This window comes from Crotalus tigris, unplaced genomic scaffold (genome assembly GCF_016545835.1).
Source record: "Crotalus tigris isolate CLP2741 ecotype Arizona unplaced genomic scaffold, ASM1654583v1 scf7180000024369.3102671, whole genome shotgun sequence".
Taxonomy (NCBI): Eukaryota; Metazoa; Chordata; class Lepidosauria; order Squamata; family Viperidae; genus Crotalus; species Crotalus tigris.
Window position 1 is genome coordinate 2887040 of NW_024100539.1, and position 21847 is coordinate 2908886.

The following is a 21847-nucleotide window of genomic DNA, read 5'->3' on the forward strand; positions in this document are numbered from 1 at the left end:
ATTTGTTAAACTAATTGTCACATCGTTTGAATCTAATTATACAAATGATGATGACTCCAATAGGATAGGTACTGATTGTATGCTTATATGCATCATTCTAAGTGATGGCTGAACTTCAGTAGATAACAAGCAGTGAGCTGACATAACCTTCGCTGACCTTCAAAACCTATAGAGCTTCTATAATTGCCTGATTTTTGTTTGTTTGTTTTGAAACATTTGTGCTTAGATATAAATCTCTATTTTTTTTTATTAAATCTGGATGTCTCTGGCTACTTTAATGATGCTTGGTGGTTAAAAAAAAAAAAAAAGTAGAAGGACTCAACCTATGATTCCATGCAGATAGTGAAAGATATAGATTGCCTGCATGGGAACATTTCAACTGCATGGAAAGCAGAAAATAATATTGAGCAAAATATTTTATACTTTCCAGAAGTAATTTGCTAATTCCAAATGGTGCATCAGTAACACAATCATGGCTGCCTTTTTAAAGAATTATGGTTATCTGTTTTATGCTGAAAATATGCACATGGTGGTAATTTCATCCATGAGAACCTGGGGAAATTATATTAATCATCATAACTGAGTACAGCTTCTTTCTCAACACGAGTCATAAATATCTTTGAGTATTAAACCTCTTTACAATAACATTAATTTAATCTATAAGAGGACATTGCGTACTATAAATGCCATTTATAAATCTAAGGAGGTGGTTAAAGGGAAGCAGAAGCTGGCTAGGTTTTGCTGGGAAAGGTACCTTAAATAAAACATTCAAGTTTTCAGAAGAATGCTTAGAGAGATTCTGGTGTGTTAAATAATAAATCTTAAATAATATTCGGATTGAAATTTGGTTAATTGCTGCAGAGGAGAAAGAAAGCCGCTGGCACGAAATTTCATTCTTTAGTTTAAAATAGGTCAGTCGGTGAAGTCCTTGTGATTTTTGGAGATTTTAGTTTTGCAGTTTCCTACGAAGGTTTTCCATTCACTTCAATGGAGAAAATACCTTGGCATTGCTGTTACCCTGTCCCGAAAGATGATTTTTTAAAAGGCAACTGGACTTTCTTTGTTTTTCCTTGAAGATGTTTATCTTCTCATCCAAGAAGCTTCTTCAGTTCTTCAGTTCCAGAACTGAAGAAGCTTCTTGGATGAGAAATAGTGGTGGGATTCAGCCGGTTCGCACCACTTCAGCAGAACTGGTAGCTATTTTTTTGTTGCCCAGGCCCAGAATGGACTTCCGGAAGCAGCATGCACACAGAGAACCGGTTGTTCACGTATTTGAATCCTACTACTGATGAGAAGTGACTTTTTCCTGTCACCCTATTAAAAGGCAGGAGAGTAAGCATGGGCATAACAGGACAGACACAGTGCCCTTTGTCAAAAACCAAATGCACTTTCTTTTTAAATATTGATGTTACTGAGTATAACATGTTAACACAATTAACTAATTAATTAACACTTTATACTGTCCAGTTCTAGTCTCTGGTCAGTTTAAACTTAAATTAAAAATTCAATATTTGTAATAAACACCAAAGGGAAAAAAATGCTTACTTTGGCCCAAAGATACACGAACAACAATATGTTAGATGTTTGAAATAGGTGTGTCATCCTTATAAAGGTCAGGAAAGGCAGTCATGTGCAACTTGACCTGAAAGTGCTCTGACTGTGGCAGGGGTTCTCAACCTGTGGGTCGGGACCCCATTTGGGGTTGAACGACCATTTCACGGGGGTCGTCAAACAACGCAGTCTGCCATTTTTTTCCCTTTTTCCTTAGCTGTGCTACTCCCTTTTATTCTATTGGCTTTTGAAAGCCAATAGAATAGACTCTCTTGAATAGAGTCTAATTCTATTGGCTTTCAAAAGCCAATAGGAATTGTCCAGGCTGTCTCTGCCCTGCTGAGCCCGCCAAAAGTCCCATTCTGCAAACGGTGCTGCACCAGTTGAGTAGTCCTCGACTTACGACCGGTTGAGTGGTCCTCGACTTACGACCGGTTGGGGGTCGCGGCATTAAAAAGGTTGAGAACCACTGGACTATGGGAAGGGATCACATTACACAGCATCAGCCCAAAGTAAAAACTAGGTCACTAGATAACCTTTTTTGTCATTTTTATACTGTAGGCATGATGGCACACATCAAAAATGAAATTTAGTTGTCTGCTCTCGAAGTGAAACACATACATGACATGATATATACTATGAACAACATATGTATAGACACACATCCCTACATATACGTAGCAAATAAATATTAAATATTGTCCATCTTGAATATAAAACGGTAGGAGGAAGCTTGAGAGTTCGCAAGGTTAAATGCTGTATGGAATGAAACTCTGGCTGAATCTGGATGCTCTGCTTCGGATACCACGAAGCCTCCTCCCAGAAAGTAACAAAGAAAACAGGTCGTGAAGAGGATGTGTAGTGTCCCAGATAATCTTACGGACCCTGCTCAAGCAATGCTTCTGTGCTATGTCCTGGATGGGAGGGAGGGAACTGCCAACGATCTTTTCGGCCATTCTATATATATGACCTAAATAAGTTTGCACTGAGATAATCTAAGATAATCCCATGGTTGTGTGGTGACTATAAATTCTTGAGCAGTTCTGGATCCCATTCCAAGGACATGTACATTAAAGTCCTCCAGCATTAATAGCCTGGGGGATCCATAACCCTTAACTTGTCCCTACACCCAATCTATATAGCATACAGATAGAACCTAGCAGCACCTAACAAGTGGCACAACAACAACAAAAGAAACCGAAGGCTTGATTCTGGCTGCTCAAAAGCAGGTTATTTGAATGAATGCAATCAAGGTAAGAGCTGAAAAATCATCAAATGATTTGAAACGCAGTTGTGCAAAGAAGCAAAGAAAGAGTAAACTGTATATTCAGTTCATGCAAAAATATCACACAGAATATAAACAGCCACATAAATACAGTTGCCAACATGATTCACTGGAACATCTGTAAAAATTATCATGTGAGTTTCAATAAAGTTGAAAAAAAGTATTTAAAAATGCAGGTCAAAATATTGCAGGATTTCCAAATACAAACTTAAAAAGCCTCGTCTCACAACACTCCAGGTTTAACTGTGGTTGAAAAGAAGAAAGCCTGGGTACTAGATGTGGCAGTATCAGGGCATAGCTGGATCAAAGAGAAAGAATTGGAGAAGATCACAAAGTATGAAGATCTGAAAATTGATGCTGAAAAATTATGTCATAAATCAGCCATATTGGTCCCAGTGGTTATCTGTACACTGGGTGCCATATCAAAAATGCCATACCAGAAAATACAAGCATTGACAAAATTTCCATCTGTCAATTACAAAATGCCACACTGCTTATATCTGCACATCTACTATGCCAATACATTATGACATCCTAGCTTCTTGGGAAGAACTCAGTGTGTATGAAGGCCAACACCAGCTAAAGAACTGTCAGGCTAGGGTACTTGTCCCCCATATATAAGAGAAAAAAGTAAATGTATAAACAAGTATCACAATTGGTAAAGTAGTTTTACTATCTAGTTTTAGTGTTGCTTCATTTTTTTTAAAGTCATACTATTCATCTTGTTCAACTATTATGCTGAATGTTTTACTCCTGTTTCTGATTACATTTCCTTTACTAGGGAACACCACTGGAGCTGGGCTGCAAAAATCCAGAATGCAAGAAAAGGCAGTAAAGTTAAGCTTTTCTCTATCTTTTCCTGCCATCTAGTGGTCATCCAGATTTAGGCAACCTGGCTCTGGTAATCCTAGGCTATAAAACATGTACTGAAAATTGCTCATTATAAGTTTTAGTCATGATGCCTGATTGTTTAGAAAAGTATGGTTGCATTATAATTTATCCTTCTGCTCTTCCAGTCAAGACTGCATTTATTTCTATTGCTATATATATTTCATTTACACTAATGCCTGGATTTCATTCTGTAGTTACATGGAGCAAAACAAAAACAACCAAACAACTAAAAAAAACCCACTTTGCTATAACATGGGATGAAACAAAGCATTTTTTTTCTTTTCCCTTCCTTCTGTTGTATATTAACAGATCTAAACAAAATGTAAGTCTCCTGTAAGATTTATTTTCCCATTTTTAAAGGCAAGTAACTTTGCTGATATATTAGTGACCTAATCGTGAATAAAATATCCCATTTTCTTTGAAGGATAGTCCCCTTGATCCATTAAATAAACACTCTGCATTACAAAAAACAAAAACAAAAACCAGAAGTAGACTGATATGCAAGAAACACAATAATCAAGACTAGATTTAAAGTCTTAAAAAAAATGCAATCATATGATTATGCAGTAATGAATGTAATGCTGCTTATCCACACTAAATCATGAGGCATTGGACAACATTGTCCATTTGTGTTTTAGAGGTGGAGCAGTAGTAAAAGTGAACTGTTGTCATTATAGCTTGCCATTTCTGTTTAGATCTTGTGCCAGAACAAAATGTGTGTTTCACTTAAAACTGAAGGTGAAATTGATTATTTGAATTGTTAAACCATCTTTAGTTTAATATAAGTCACGGTGCTGTACTTCTGCCTGTCCTCACTTGGATGTGTACTTTTTATTTATTTTTTAGATATTTGTTATCATACCTTTATTACTTTATAAGTAACTCAAGACAGAGTACATATCTAATGCTCTTTCCTCCTCCTATTTCCCCCTCAACAACAATCCTGTGAGGTGGACTCGGCTGACAGGGGGACTGGCCCAAAGTTACCCAGATGGCTTTCATGCCTAAAATGGGATTAGAATTCACAGTTTCTCTGTAGTAACCATGCTCAGCAAATAAAATTCAGGTCAATGTTTCCAGAAATGGTAATTCCTTGGCTTTGAGAAATTTTCCTTTAAAGCAAATCTTTGTGAGTTTCTTGATATAGTCTTGATTTAAAAGTCCCTGGGGCACTGATATTGATGATTTGTGCTAGCATAGTATTGTAATTAGATTACTGAAATACAAGGTAAATTAATTTGGAATTTGCTGGTTTGCGTATATTTGTCTCTATCAGGCAAACTCGTCATGTGACATCGCATGATGTATTGGGACTTTTTCCTCATTGCCGGCAATGGGGTGGCATGGTTTTGGCATGATGCATCTGACGCGCGGGCCGGCAGTTTGACATGCCTGGTCTATATGATCATGCTAGAAATTAAACAAAACTGTTTAAATAGAATTACTGTTGCTGCTGCAAGAACAAAAACAAATGTACACCTAGGGGTGAATGAACCTGGAATTCACTTTAGCACTTAGGCAGTTTATAAGCTAAACACAAATTATCTCTTTATAAAAACATTTATTAATTCCTTCTCCATTTCTTATTTATAAAATACTATAGAAACTGAAAAAGTGACATGCAACTTAAGTGTTGATGGATACATCAGCTTGGAATTGTGGAGTCTTCCTCAAATGTAGTTATCTATTTCTTTATAGATGTTTCTTTCTGCTTCAGTTATAGCCAGCTATAAATGTTTACAATTATAAGGCCATAACTATAAGTGGTTAAAAATATAGGTAATAAATTGTTAATACAATAACAATAAATCCATTCTGTTAGAGTCACCTCAACCAAAAGCAACAATAAGGCACCAGATCACATTCTGGCCACAGATTCCGAAGACTTTTCATATTCTAACAAATTTTCAGAAGATCATAATGAAAGGAAATCACTCTAGCCTCACAAGGTGAAATTATAGCATAGGAGGGAACCCTCACAAAGAAGGTATGCTATCACTCCCTCTCCTGCTGAACACCCCAAGGAGTGGGGGCTCTTAGCAGGCTGATTCTGTATGCCCTGTGTAGGCAGAGTCTCCCCTGGCTAGGTAAGGCAGTTTAGTAATAGAGAGAGTATCTGATCTAAACTCATCCTATGAGCTTCTGTGGCTGAGGTAGACTTGATTCACAGTGGAAGTTCTTAACCTCTGGTTCCAGTAATTACTCAAACATAAAGAATGCCAAGATCATTTATTTGATATTCTAGATTTAAATATATGAGTCTTGGCTGAGTGAAACTGAGGAAAGTAATAGCTTGCAGTGGCTTTAAGTGATTAAAGCTTTTTTTTTATTTTACTTACAACAGTAATTACTGAATATTGTTGTCACTATTATTACTAATTTTATTTGCTACCATTGAACTGTAATATCCATTATTATGTTTTTAAAACACATTAAAATTTTAAGTTTGATTAAACATGTCACAATATTCATTTTGACTGTGTTTGCTAGAATAGTAAACTAGTAGCAATATGACTTCATTAACCTATTTGCACATGAGATTCTAGAGAAATCCACCAGTTTCACTTCCAAATTAAAATTTGAATTGCCTTAAATATCACTGACATCCTATCTCAGCTTGAAAGCTCTTCTATTTTCTTTTAAAAGAAAAAAAAAGCAGGCAATGGGAATACAGACATTGTTGCATAGTTGAGAAAAGGACAACATTGGTCTTCCCTTTGTACTTTTTGGTAAACCTCTAAATCAGTTCTTAGAGGTGAGAGCACTACAAGATAGAGCAGATCAGCCAATTGATTCTATAGAAAGACTAGACGGGAGCTAGAATAACAAAACCTTTGCAAGTCTAATTCTATTTTACCTTCCTTCCCCCTTTATGCTTCATTGAATCAGGAAGAATGCATAAAACAGAATAATAGAGTTGGGAGGGACCTTGGAGGTCTTCTAGTCCAACCCCCTGCTCAACAGGAGACCCTATACCACTTCAGCCAAATGGTTATCTAATCTCTTCTTAAAAACCTCCAGTGATGGAGCATCCACAACTTCTAAAGGCATGTTGTTTGACTGATTAATTTTTCTCACTGTCAGGAAATTTCTCCTTAGTTCTAGGTTAGATCTCTCTTCCATTCATTACATCAGGCATGTCAAACTGTCGGCCCGCAGGCCGGATGTGTCATACTGAAACTGCGCCCGCCCCATTGCCGGCAATGGGGAATAAGTCCCGCTATGTCGCGTGACATCACATGACATCACGAGTTTGCCATGCCTACATTATGTCTTGTCCTGCCCTCAGGTGTTTTGAAGAATAAATTAACTCCTCTTCTCTGTATTAGCCCCCCCCCCAATATTGGAATATTACTATCATGTCACCCCTAGTTCTTCTCTTTATTAATATTAACATTATACTAGTTATACTGTATTTACATTATATACCTGTTACAATAATATGATATGAGATATGGCATGATAATCATTATATTAGTAATAGTAATCAGACTTCCTAGCACTATCTCCTTTCCCAGGGTTCAAGGAATGCTTCTTTCCTTATTGTATCAGACTCTGAATATTCCCTTCGTGACCATCTCTGTGACTTTGTATATTAAAACCTTCAGAGGAGAAGTTTAGGTTGTATAGGAGGCTCCGGGAGCAGTGAGTGAGTGAAACTCTGATTGTGCAAGTAAGTGTCCATTTACCTAAACATTTACCCACATTTTTAAATGGACAGTATATTTATTTATTTATTTATTTATTTATTTATTTATTTATTTATTTATTTATTTATGAGACTTATATACCGCTTTAAGTGCAAGCACTCTCTAAGTGGTGTACACCAGTAAGTAATGTATATATATTTACATTGCCCCCAACAATCTGGGTCCTCATTTTACCTACCTCGGAAGGATGGAAGGCTGAGTCAACCTTGAGCCGGTGAGATTTGAACTGCTGACCTGCTGAACACAGTCAGCTAAAGTGGCCTGCAGTACTGCACTCTAACTGCTGCGCCACCTCGGCTCTTTCCTGAAATTGTGCAGAACAGTATCTGTTGATGCATCAGTCTTGTATCTGCTTTTGTAACATTCATTGGAGATACAGGTACACTGTAAATTTAGGGGAAAATACATTTTCATCACCAATGTGTTGTTGCATAACTAAAAATCAGGACCTGAAATTATATGTGGTGACATATGGCTTTTCAAAATAAAGAACAATAATTTTTCTTAATGCTTCACTAGCAAAACATTTACTATCTTTAGCAAATAGACCTGTGCTGTATAGAGTATTTATATTTATGTCTGGAAAACATATCAACAATAGCAATAGTAAGAGTGATAAATATAGCCTAAGATCTACATTAATAATGCCACAATCCCACACTGTAATTCAAGCAAACCAACTTAGTTCTTTCTGTATATGAGAAAATAAAGGGACATTACTAAATATATTTAAGGTACTGCATGTTTATGAATCGTTCTCCCAAGCTGAGAGGTATAATACAGAGTAGAAAAACAAACATATCTCCTTCTTCATTTCAGATTGAAAAAGTACATCCGTATATACATTACTGTACAACATGTTGAAGCTCTGCCCAATGCTGGCTGACTTTGGGGACATTGCCGATTTAATTCCCTGTTTTCTATGCTAATCATGGAACTTTAAAGAAAGGAGAGGAAGCTAGGCCTATGAATATTAACCCATGAAAGTTCTTCTTCTTAGTCTTTGCTGAAAGTGGCTTTACTTATAAGTAAGATATGTTGATTACTGTACTATAAGAAGATACTTGATGAAATATTGAAATCATCTGCTAGATTTTTATCTTTCTTTTCTCCTTTTAAAGAATTCTCTAAATGAAATGAGTTTGCCAAATTGTTCTTTCAGGGAGACACCTTATTCCTGGAACAATTTTCACCCCCAACAAATTGTGATTACTTCTATAAATATGGATAAACAGTTTTACATTAACATAACATGAAATATAACTTACTGAAAATAGTTTGTCAGTATGCCAATTAGCATTCAATAATGGTAAGAAACTGAAATAAAGACAGCCAACAATTAAACGTTGTTAGCAATCATTTTTCACTGTATGTATGCATGTATTTAATGATTCATTTTTAAAACAAGGATCAGGCAAAAGGGTTCTGCAGAATTATACCTCTTCCAAGAAATGTTTGTAAGTACATTGTTTTGTAGTTGTATTATCTAAGATGTCACTGGTATCTTTACAATGGATTGTAATAGAATAATGTCTGGCTCTTTATCACTTGATAATGACCTGTGCTCTGACTACATTATAGCTCCTGGTTATTCTAAGTGAAGCAGCCTTTAATTATATTTTGGGAAACAAAATGGTTCAATAATGTTAATTTCCCAAACTTGTTCTTTTTCTACATGTATCATCCCACATATCCGCATATGCTGATACTGTATGTGAAACACTACATTTTCTACTTACCGATATTTTTCATTTTTCCTTTAAGTTGTTATCAGTACTTGTAAGCTTTTGTACATTGAAACAAACTGGTCAATTGGTGGCCAAACTGGGTGGAGTAACAATAACAATAAAGTTGCAAGGTACCTTGGAGGTCATCTAGTCCAACCCCCTGCTCAGGCAGGCAACCCTATACCATTTCGGACAAATGGCTGTCCAAATGCATCTGTATGTTAAGTTTTTAAGGAAAAGGCCTCATTTGCTATAGACTGAAAGATGCCTTACTCCCTGAGGTCAGAAAATCTGAATGTGGAGATAAAGGAAAATATTACACAGTTAATATGAGGAACAGCTCTTATAAGAAACCCGAGGATTGTCTAATAAATACACAAAAATATACAGAACTATACTTTTTAAATATAAATATAAAATGTTAGCAACTAAAAAAAAGGTATTTGGACAAATTTATAAATTAGGGTTTCATGTTGCATTATATACAGTAGCATAGTTCCCGGAATGATTTCAATAGCAAAGTAGATTTTTACTCACAAATAAAGGCAAATATGTATGTTCAAGGATAATGTTGAAAGAGCCAGGGAAATGATCAAAGGTTAAACTGGGTGCATTTTTCTCTGCATGTTTGTATTTGTTCTTATGTTTAACCACTAAAAATGTACCATTTTTTTTCCAAAAAGGAATCTTCTCCATATGTCTTACTTTAAAATTAAAGCAACATTTTAAAATAACTTTAAAAGTTGAGGTCATATTATTCACCCTGCTCTGTGTCCAGTGATGGGATTCAAATATGTGAACAACCGGTTCTCTGTGTGGATGCCGCTTCCGGAAATCCATTCTGGGTTTGGGCAACGAAAAATTAGCCACCGGTTCTGCCGAACTGGTGCAAACTGGCTGAATCCTGCCACTCTCTGTATCATAGCACACTCTGCAGTATTGAAAATTAGCTGGGTCACTAATTAAAACCCCACAAGTCTGTTTAACTGACATGGCATGAGGATAAAGACAGAAAGTACAGAAGGAGAAAAAAACGGATGGACTGTTTGGGTTGTCATGTCATGTCATGTGGATTCTCATTCCAGAATTGACTCACACATAGGTGAGTCCTGCCTGCTAGACCGAAAGATACCCACAGAATAGGTGCTAGAAGAAGAAAAATAACCAGGTTCACCTTTTTGTGTAGACAACTTGTGATAAGTTAGTACAGGGGTCTTCAAGCTTGGCCCTTTTATAACTTGTGGACTTCAACTCCCAGAATTCCTCAGCCAGGCATACTGGCTGAGGAATTCTGGGAGTTGAAGTCCACAAGTTAGAATAATAAATTTAATTGTCCACAAGTTAGAATAATAAATTTAATTGTGGGGAGGGGAGATAAGAGAGAGAGAGAGAGAGAGAGAGAGAGAGAGAGAGAGAGAGAGAGAGAGATCTTAGCTGATACAGTATATCTGTAGATTCTAGTGATCCCACTTGGCTCTCCCTATCCAAATAGTTCATCCATAATTTTAGCAATAAGATGTTCATCATTTGTACATAGTTTAAATTCAAATATTTTTTTAACATGTTCAGAAATGATTTTCTTCTCAATGAAAGTACACCTTATAGTAACAAAGAGTTGTAGAACAAACAAGTATCTCCTATTGCTGAGAATCAGGCAGCATATACAGTAAATTAATAAAAAAATAGTTATTATTGTTGTTGTTGTTGTTGTTATTGTTACTACTATTATTATATTAACTTTTCTGGTGGCTATTTTTTTAGCAAGGCTTCAAATCCAGAGTAAAGTTTTTGGATTGCTGTTCACAAATCTTGCTAAATAAAAAAGAACCTAAAGCATATACTACAAAACTGAAGCTTAAAAGAAGATTTAAAGGACAAATCTTTTTCCAGAAGATTCTTAATAAATGGTTGGGTAATTCCATTTTTATTGGAAATAAAAATGCCAGTAGTACTTTCATCAATTTCTATAGAGTTTGATTGTACCAGTGACACCAACAAAGGTATTTAAGCTAGAAAAGGTCAGTGTGCTTCTTCATAAATCATAGCTGTACACTTCCTTTGACTACTTTTACATAGTATGGTAATTAAATCAGCACTATAAAGGAAATGAGGATATCACCAAAATAATTATTAAGTAACTGCATGAGCTAATTATTAATCTAAAACTAATTTTGACCCTCTGCCATTGCACTTTGTCTTGTACTACCTTGTTATTAAAATTAAGCTGATAAAATAATTGATTGAAAGGAAAGTGATAAGTGATGAAACTAATCAATAGATCAAACTAACATTTATTGTTTACAGTCTGGAATTGTGGCTGTAGATAAAAACAAGCCAGTTAGAAATCACTCAGATATGAAATTGTCTGGACACATAGAAAATAGTAATAATTAAAATATTTTGTGTTAAAATTAAAAGTTGTGTTAAAAGTTAAAATTAAAAGGAGGCATCTCTTAAAACTCTGGATGACTCAGATTTTTTTTTTTTTTTTTTTTAGGGAGAGAGATCCTGGTGTGCCAGATTATGCTTATGGTATGATAAATTAAAAACATATAAAATATACCTGGCTAGATTCTTTTACTCAGCAGTGAGAGATGACTGTTCTGAAATCAATTTTAGCTCTTTTATCTTTGGGGTGATTGAGTGTATAAAGACACGTTTTAAAAAGGAAGCAGAAAAATTTCTCTCTCGACTCTATATTCAAAACTTTGGGCGGGGGGGGGGGGAAGTTTCACAAAATGGCAATTTACAGTATGTAAGCAAATGTCTCCACATTCTGGAATAACAAATCACAAGACACCCTTAGGAAAAAAGGTGGAAGAGAAATGTTAAATTAATGAGTCCATAAAACTGCTGCAAATGAAACGTGTAAATACATTGATCTTTTTTTTTTTAAAAAAAAAGGGAGAAACCCACCGCCCCAACTTAATGCTTTCTTTATGATTTTTACATCACAAGAAAAACCTGTTCTATTTGCACCAGCACAGCTTCTCAGTAAACAGTGTTCTTTCTTATCTGCTCAATGCCTTCTCCCTAGGCTACGGCAGATTTTTCATTTAGCTAAAAGCTCGGTAAGAGGTCTGTGAGAATGATAATCCTAGCATGGACCGCAGCTGGCACTTTCATGGGGTGGGTGATTAGTCGAACGTTTTCTATTCGACCTGAAGAAATCTTCTCAGTGGGAAGTTAACATCCGCTTACTGTCTTCACCAGAACACACTCATCAGTTTCCCATCTGACACCCAAGAACACAAGAAGCTCCTTGAATAATGCATACGATGGGGGAACAACAGATTTTTAAAATCATGATGATGATGATGATGACGATGATGATACACTGAGGAGCATGACAAGCCAATTCAGGAGCTTTCTCTTCGATTTTTAACTCCTCACTCTTATGCGATCCATTTTTTATTTTTTATTTTTTGCTCCTCGCAGGCAAATTGTAAGCCCTCTCCCTCAATGTTGTGGGGGGTTGGGGATATTTCCTCGCCAATTGATTTGAAGGCTGGAGGTAGCTGTTTATGTAAATGACTAGCAGGGCATTTTCCTTCAAAAGGTCTCCGGCTCTGAAAGGGTTAAACTTTATATGCCAACTATAAACCCAGAAGAGCATTATGCAGGATTTTATATCTAGGGGATTTTGTATAAGCTTAACGGAAAATGTTTAAATCACCTAATTTACCCTTAAATCTTTTTTTTTTCAAGTTTAGTTTAGTTTTATTTGATCTCTACACTGCGGACTGTTCTGTGACCTGATGCTTATATTTCATAATAAAGCTGTGTGGAGGGAAGTGCACTTGTCATTGTGAAAAGCTGCTTAAAGAAGTTTTCTCATCCCCTGTATTGAGAGACATCACCCCTCGTGTCAGAATACTTGACCCAGAAGTATTGACTACTAAAAGTGGCTCCCTAAGAACGTGAAACCCACTATCATCTGAGTGCACTGTGAAAACCTAATGACTTCAGCATATGCACACCGAGTAATATCAAATCTTGCTTTGTACCCTTCACCTTCATTTTATAATCCAAGCCTTTGTATGCAGTAATGAGGTATGTGCTATAAGAAAGACTGTTTAATAGGATTTAATGCACCTGTGAGCAAAAGCATTTTAGCTTTTTATCCCCAGAAGCCCAGTAACAGAAAAGGCTTTAATACTGATGTGATGGAATATAAATGTAGAAATATTATAATCACCCAATTTTTTTTAACCAAAATGTTGACACTCTTTTTTTGTGAGAGTATTTGACTGCCAAGCATAAGGATGTCACAGAAGGAGCACATACAATGAACGTGTCACAAGGGAACTACCGAGGCATGTACATAATTGTGATGTTTTGTTTTGTTTTTTTAGCTGAAGTCTGGAGTTTGCCAAACTATGTTACTTGGCTCTTCAAGGATTTGGGAGCATTTATTAACTGTATTTAGTTGAGGATGGGGAAAAAAAGGCACATGGTGCTTTGCATACATTTGCATATTATTCAAAATATGCAAAAGGAAATAAGCCAAATTCTTGAAAGCATTGATTGGCAATGGCTTCATTCTCAAGATTTAATACCAACTCAGAATCACAAGTCATGCCTTTTCTTGACATTTTTTCAGAAGCTAGCCAATCAGATAACTCCATGAATCTTCTACATCAGACATGTCAAACTCGTGATGTCACATGACGTCGCACAACGTATCGGCACTGTTTTGCCATTGTCGGCAATGGGGTGGGCGCAGCTTCTACGTGCCGTGTCTGGCCTGTCGGCCGGCAGTTTGACACCCCTGTTCTACACAAAGAGGATAATAGCACATCCCAAATGCACATACAGTAACAGAATAATAGTCAAGCAGGAAATCGTAATACCATTTCAGACAAATGGTTGTCCAATCTCTTATTAAAAGCCTTCAGTGTTGGAGCACCCACAATTTCTGGAGACAAGTTGTTCCGTCAAGAAAGTTCTCTTTAGTTCTTGTTGCCTCCTTGATTAGTTTCCAGGATCCTTAAAATGAGATATAAATTTCACCTGTGTCTTAGAAATCCAAACTCTGAAGTTGGGGAACCTTGGGCAGATTAGGAGAACATGCCAAGCCCCAGTGTAGCTAATTTTATCTATGGATTAGCATGGGGAATAGTCTATACCAGGGGTAGGCAACCTTGGCTCTTTTATGACTTGTGGACTTCAACTCCCAGAATTCCTGAGCATGGCTGGCTCAGGAATTCTGGGAGTTGAAGTCCACGAGTCATAAAAGAGCCAAGGTTGCCTACCCCTGGCCTATACTCACAAGAGGTGGGGCTGAGTGGGCAGATGAGAGCTATGGTTGGTGAAAAGAATGAGGGTCACTCAACATGAGGCAAGGATATTTGCTCACGATTGAGGCAGGGGGTCAGGATTTTTTTTTCTTTTAATAGTCTTGTGCCTGTTTTAGGATGTACCCTGGTAATTCCCAGGATTTACCAAACACTTCATAAATAGGATAGGATTATCCCAGGGACAAAAATACCTGGATTTTTAGTGGATTTCCTAAATTGATTGTTGTGTGTTACATATATAATAGCATCATCCAGAAAAGTGTTACCTGAAGATAAGGTTATTACCTTGAGATAGCCTTTTTCATATACCGTTAATCATTTGCTTTCCATAGAACTACTTTGTTACTACTATACTATCTCCCTTCTGTTCATTATTTCTTAACTTAGTCTTCCTATCCCATCATTATGCTAAGTACTTAGAAATTGCTTGGCCTGTTTTTTTGTGATTGCTTTTCTAATGACTTATTATGTACAACCTCTTTCCCATTAGGGGACATATGGTGATTTTCAAGGTGAAAGTTGCCATTTGCTTTGTCTCCCCCCCCCACTTTTTATTTTTATTTTGTTAATTCTGCATTCCTGTATCACCAAATCCACTTTTGTTTCAAATTTTGGGAGTCATCTGTTCATTCTGAATTGACTTCATAAATTGTGCGTGGCCTGAATTTAACATGAGTGTGGAAAGGAGTGTTTAAGACCTGCAGGATTTGTACTCACCAACCATGAAATAGCATTCTGGCACCAGTCTTTGGTCAACCCTGTATTCTAGCTAAAGACTTATGAAGTTCATCTATGCTTTTGGTAAGATGCATTCTGTTTGCACAGATCTTATGGTTCTACATTTAGGCAAGAAAAACCACATGCACAGGTATAATATTGGTGGTACCTTGTTCAATAGTAGCAACTAGGACAGGGATGTTGGAGTCCTAATGGACAATCACTTAAATATGAGCCAGCAGTATGCTGCAGCTGCCAAAAAAGCTAACACAGTGCAAGGCTGCATTAACAGAGGGATAGAATCAAGATCACATGAAGTGTTAATACCACTTTACAATGCCTTAGTAAGGCCACACTTGGAATACTGCACCCAGTTTTGGTCACCCCAGTGTAAAAAAATGTTGAGACTCTAGAAAGAGTACAGAGAAGAGCAACAAAGATGATCAGGGGACTGGAGGCTAAAACATATAAGGAACGGCTGCTGGAATTGGGTATGTCTGGTTTAATGAAGAGAAGGACTAGGGAGACATGATGGGCATGTTTTAATATTTCAGGGGTTGCCACAAAGAAGAGGGAGTCAAGCTATTCTCCAAAGCACCTGAAGGCAGAACAAGAAGCAATGGATGGAAACTAATCAAAGAGAGAAGCAACCTAGAACTAAGGAGACGTTTCCTGACAGTTAGAACAATTAAGCCAGAAGCTGTGAATGCTCCAACACTGGAAGTTTTTAAGAAGAGACTGGATAGCCATTTGTCTGAAATGGTATAGGGTTTCTTGCTTGAGCAAGGGGTTGGACTAGATGATCTCCAAGGTCCCTTCCAACTATTATTATTATTATTATTATTATTATTATTATTAATGTTTGAAACCAAGAATTTTCAGGCATCAAAGATATTTGCTTGCATGGAATCTGTGCATGTAATGAAATGCTGAAATTAAATATCACTCAAATCAAAAGATCACATATTTAAATTTTAAATTTAGATTTTAGCTTGCTGGTATGTCCTATGAATGAATTTGAAAACCACAGCATTCAAGATCAACTTGCCAAATAAGGCTACTCTTTCATACATTGCTTTTCATATTTTTATGTTTATCAGGTTCAGGCCAATGCCTTCAAGAGGAATAGTAACTGAATATTTCAAAAAAAGTAGATGTAGTTCAAATACAACAATTTAATTAAAATTGCTTTATGAAAGTACCTTGCATGCCATATTGCAGGTTTAGCAACAAAATTCACATCCTCATGAGTAGGATACTGTTCTTGTGGTCAGATTATCCCAGACCTTTTTTCTGCTAAGAAAGAAAAAGTTTTGAACTGTAAAATAAAGAGTAAAGCTCCATTGAATTCAGAGGAAAGATGCTGAGTAAACAAAGGGGTTTCCATTTGCCCAGAGTCTTAAATAAATGATGGATAGAATAGGATAAGAGACTAGATAGGAAGTGGGGGACCCTGCTTTAAGACAACTTTTATTTCTGTAAACACTGGTAAAAACATAACTAGAGATTTTGGTTATTTTTAATTTCTATTTGCAGTGTGATGTTAATTTTTGTGATCTTTATTTTACTGTAAAAGTAATGGAACAGAGTATAATTTCAGTCTTTATTCATACTTCAGTTGATATTCAGGAGTTTGGTTATTTCTTTGGAAATCGTCTTGCGACTTGTAATATTAATTTGAAAACTCTCGAGAATCTTTCTGCAAATTCCTCAGTAGATCAGCAGCATCTTGTTGTCCATCCAAAGTGCTATAGTTTTTTTTAATTGATTTGCCACCTAGTCTATTATTATTACTTATTTACTTAGATGTATGGGCTATTTCAATTGCAAGTGGCTCTAAGCATTATTTCAATGTATTACTTATATTGTCAGAAAATATTTAAAGAATAGGAAATTATAACATAAACAAAAAACAATAGCAATTACACTAGTGTTACTATAATCTAGGTCAGGGGTCTTCAGACTTGGCCCTTTTATGACTTGTGGACTTCAACTCCCAGAATTCCTCAGCCAGGCATGCTGGCTGAGGAATTCTGGGAGTTGAAGTCCATAAATCATAAAAGGGCCAAGTTTGAAGACCCCTGATCTAGGTAGTCTTGTTCACAGTAATTTTCTTTCAAACTCCAAAAGTTTGCTTGCTTTTTAATATATATATATATATATATATATATATATATATATATTGTCTCCATTCCCTTTTAGATAGTTTGGTTTTCTTTCTCTTTGAGAGATTGGTTAATTAGTTGATATTCTCTAATCACCACACCTGCATATGGTATAGCCAGGAGATAGCATTCTTGAAAGTATTTCATTTTTTAAAAAAAAATTGACTAGAGACAGCACAAGGTATAATAGCTACATCTGTCATAGAACATGGGATTAGGGAGTAGCCAATAGGTATGTTGCCTCCTGGAAGATTGGGAGTTGTAACAAGAACTACCAAGTCATTCCAATGCTGGAGGTAGGTGGCTATTAAGATGGGGATAACTTCTGGGAAAAGATAATTGGGACTATCAATCTTCTACCCTGGAGGCCTTACAATTTGCTATACTTACATTACATTATCTTAAATTATTGTGTTTCCTATTTCTCTTGGCATGTAGTGGATTTGTATTCATCAGTTTTTTTTTTCAAAAAAATCTATCATTATTTTTCCCAATTTTATGCCTTTTCAATATAAAATATCCCAACTTAAATGTAAATATTCTTTGAATAGGTGTAAATGTAGAGATTGTTGAATGGGTGGATTCATATTGGTATATTTATTTATCAAAACTTGTATCTTGGCACATAACCTCTGAATAAAACTCATGAAATAAAAATAATCATCATAAAATAGATATGATAATATAAAATAAGAATCAGCAAAAACACCTCTGAGGGTTTAAAACCATCCATGTCAGAGCTCTCAATCACCAAATATTCTTTTAAAGAGATAGCTGTATGAAAATATATTGATATGGGAGTCCTACAGATATCAATGAATAACATGTTGCGCAAGAACGGGGCAGTTGCTGGAAAGATCTTTTTCCTGGCCCCACCCTTTCCCAACTTTTACTCCCATAAAGTTTTACAACTTTCTCTGAATGCCTCGGAGAATTGGAAACCACCAAGACATAAAACTGATCTCCTAGCAGATTGCGAAAGAATAATACTTATGAAAGTGTTAATTGATGCTTAACTCATTCCTTTAAGTTCTTGGAACCATTCTAAGGCAATCAGAGCAGTTTTATCCCCACAGTCTTTGAATTTTGTCTTCCTTCTATCTTCTGAACCAAATGCATCATAACTCTTCTCTGAAAATAAACTTAAACTACTTTTAAATAGACTCCCACCCTTGCTGTTTTAAATTCATATTCCAAATGCAAATTGATCCAAGGACACTAATGTTCTATAACAGATCAATACATGTTATGTATATTGCATTTTTATGAAATCGGTAGAATTTTAAGACAGGAAATGTCACAGTAGCTCTCCTCAAGGTGTCACTATTTCCATGGTAGATTGTAGGGTCATTCAAACCACTTGAAGGGGCATATGTCTCCCTCAGATAACTGCATCAAGGTAGCTCTGTCCTCCAAAAAACTCCACCAATGTTTTTCCAAGGTCATTTTGCTACGTACAAAGTAGATTTCCTATGGAACTGAAGAAATCTGATAGATAATTTTGCATTTTAGAGCCGTGGCATAGAATGATGCCTCACCAAAGCTATTTCAGGAATTTTTCAAAGGACAGTTTTAACTTAAATTGGCTCCTAGACAAATATTATGAAGGATTGCATATGGAGGCATGTGTCTTGCCGTATAAGCTAATTCAATATTTTAAAGGAGCTCTGAGGAACTATTGCATACAACAGCGAAGCATCTAAAGAAAGCTGAATACGAAAAACATACAATTCACAGAAGCGTAAGTCTCTTCCTATAAACAGATCTAATTAATTTATCATAGTTTCTAACACTTTAGAAACATTACAGCATTGTTCTTGGCACTACAAATAGTATACTAATTCATTATGGGTGGGACATCTGGAAAGCAGCACTACTTTGTCTTTTAGGGAATGGGTGTGACCAGATGAAAAATTTAAAACCACATTTCATGTCTGATAATTTGGCTTTTGGCATTTAGAATCTAGCTTTTATAACTTGTTTCTTCTAAAATCTTTCCATCTATTATTGCCTTCTTTTGTTTATCTCCTATTGTCCCCAGGCCAATTAAACCTCCCTTCCTCCCTTTTGCTAAAGATAGATAGTACTCTGGATTTCCTTCTGCTAGGGTTTTGGGAGGGTTTGTTCTGTCTAAGAAATAAAACTTTACTCTGCTTACATTCCATGGTGATTATGGAAACCAAAATGGATTCCCTGATTCACTCTGAGCCTCCAGAAAGTTGAAAGTAACAAAAAGTCCTCTTGGAGGATCAGAGGCTGTTAGAGAAAATATCTGTGTGTGCCTATGTGTGTGTGCTCATGCACATAGGCTAAGCCATGAAACCACAAAGGAATTTAAACTAGCAAGGGAGATAATGATTCTACTTACATTAAATCTTGGAGATTCTAACATGGGAATGAAACCTGAAACTGAATAAACTTTGGCTTTCATGTTTGCTTGCAACTATGGCAGTGGTACTAACAGCAAATTCTGTCTCTTTTCTCTTCCCTGAACACTCATGCAACTGAAGTCATTTTATAAATCAGATCCAAAGGTGTTCTGGAGAAGGAAAACAATACATCAACAACAGTGGTTAATATTTTAAAAGTTTTTTTTTTTTAAAAAAAAATCAGCGTTCTGCTTTCTACTTGGAACAGAAGGTACTGTGAATCTTGGATAGCTAATTTATACACACACACACACACACAGAGAGAGAGAGAGAGAGAGAGAGAGAGAGAGAGAGAGAGAGAGAGAGAGAGAGAGAGAGAGAGAGAGAGAGAGAGAGAGAGAGAGAGACATACACCAGATAGGCTTTTTCCTCTGGGAAGTAGAGTGGTTAATATTCAACATGAAATGTCTAATCTTTAAATACATTATAATCTAAGTGCTTAGGATAATTTTTGCTTTAATACCTTAAGAGTCTGCAAAGCCTGAAGGATGGGATTATTAAAATGGAATTTTAATGTCAAAATTATCAGAGAAGAGAACACATTGCTCGTATTCATAAAAAATGTATTCAATTTCTCTATGATTTGTTCAAATAAGAGATGAGAATATATTTGATTATACCTTGTAAGTAATTCTGAAAGTTGATCAGATGATTGTAGGTCATTTCTACAGCAGGGCTGTCAGAGGCAAAGATTAAAATATTTGTTGTTTCTATGTGCGTTACTCTTGGCATACCTGTGTGGCCAAGAATGCAACATATTTGCTTTGAAAACTCAGTTCCACAGAGAGATTGTCTTGTAAGAGGCAAGACCTAGGAGTTGAACAAGCAGAAATCAACAGGGGCATGAATTTCCCAGATTATAACAAGCATCCCACACTTGCTGAAGCCTGCATGTTTCCATTTCTTGATATTTCAATGCCACGGTGTAAGCAAATAGCTTATCTACTACAGCAGAAACTTTATCAAATTTCTGCAAAGATGATGCAAGAAACATTCAGACTTTTAGAAGGTCAGGGAAAGAAACTTTTAAGAGAGGGGGGTGTCTACATTTGTAGGTTATATATCTGATACCCTGATAAGTCTGTTGCTGCCTCTTGGTTCAGATAGTATTGAGCTGGACAGATCAATAATCTGATTTTGCAAAAGACAGTTCTCTACTTTGGCTTGGTTTCATGCTGAGTAATCTTTCCAGCATCAGCTCAGTTTAACAGTTGTGGCAGAGGTGGTTTTAGAAAGAGAACTCTAGTTTCTCAAGCTATTACTTTTCTTCTGAACCTGAAGCTTTTACAAAAAAAAGCTTTAAAAAAATCATAATTATAATTTTCATATATGAATGAAAAGCCTATCAACCCATTAGATTCAAATTAAGCAAAGATACAGATATTGCTATAAAGAAGCCAAGTGATATCAAAAATGGGATGTTGTCATGATGGGAAAAGCTACGATTGTCATTGCTGGTGGGAATTTCTGTGACTAAAATGAATATTTTGCCTTGTATGTTATTTTTGTTTCTACTTTGACAATTGATGCACCATTTAAACAGTGGCAGAACGACATATCTAAGCTAATAAGGCAAGGTAAAAAAAATGGCAGATCAAGAACAAGGTGTTACAACATGCTAAAGAAAGAGGAGGCTTAGGTCTACTTGATTTGAAGTTTCATTTTTCAGCTTGTTCAGTTCGGATGTAGGAGTGAGTGACTGATGAAAGAATGTATGATAAAATGGGCTAAAATCTTTGGGCACAATATGCACATGGAACAATGGGAGAACATATGAATGAAAGGATTAACATTCACATTATGTTATAATCTTTAAAAGAATTTCTATAAAATGATGTGCTGTTGATAATTGCCTAAAATTTTAACAGTACCTCAAATGTATGTTGGAAATGTGATCAACAAGAGAAGACTTTTTATCATGCTTGATGGACATATAAAATTGCAATATATACATTAATTTGGAAATTTTAAAAATTAATATCCAAACCAGAGATCTTCCTTTTGGAACTGATGGATAAACAGCTGAGGAAAAAAATAATAATGGAATTTTTTTTTGATACATGGCAATAGCA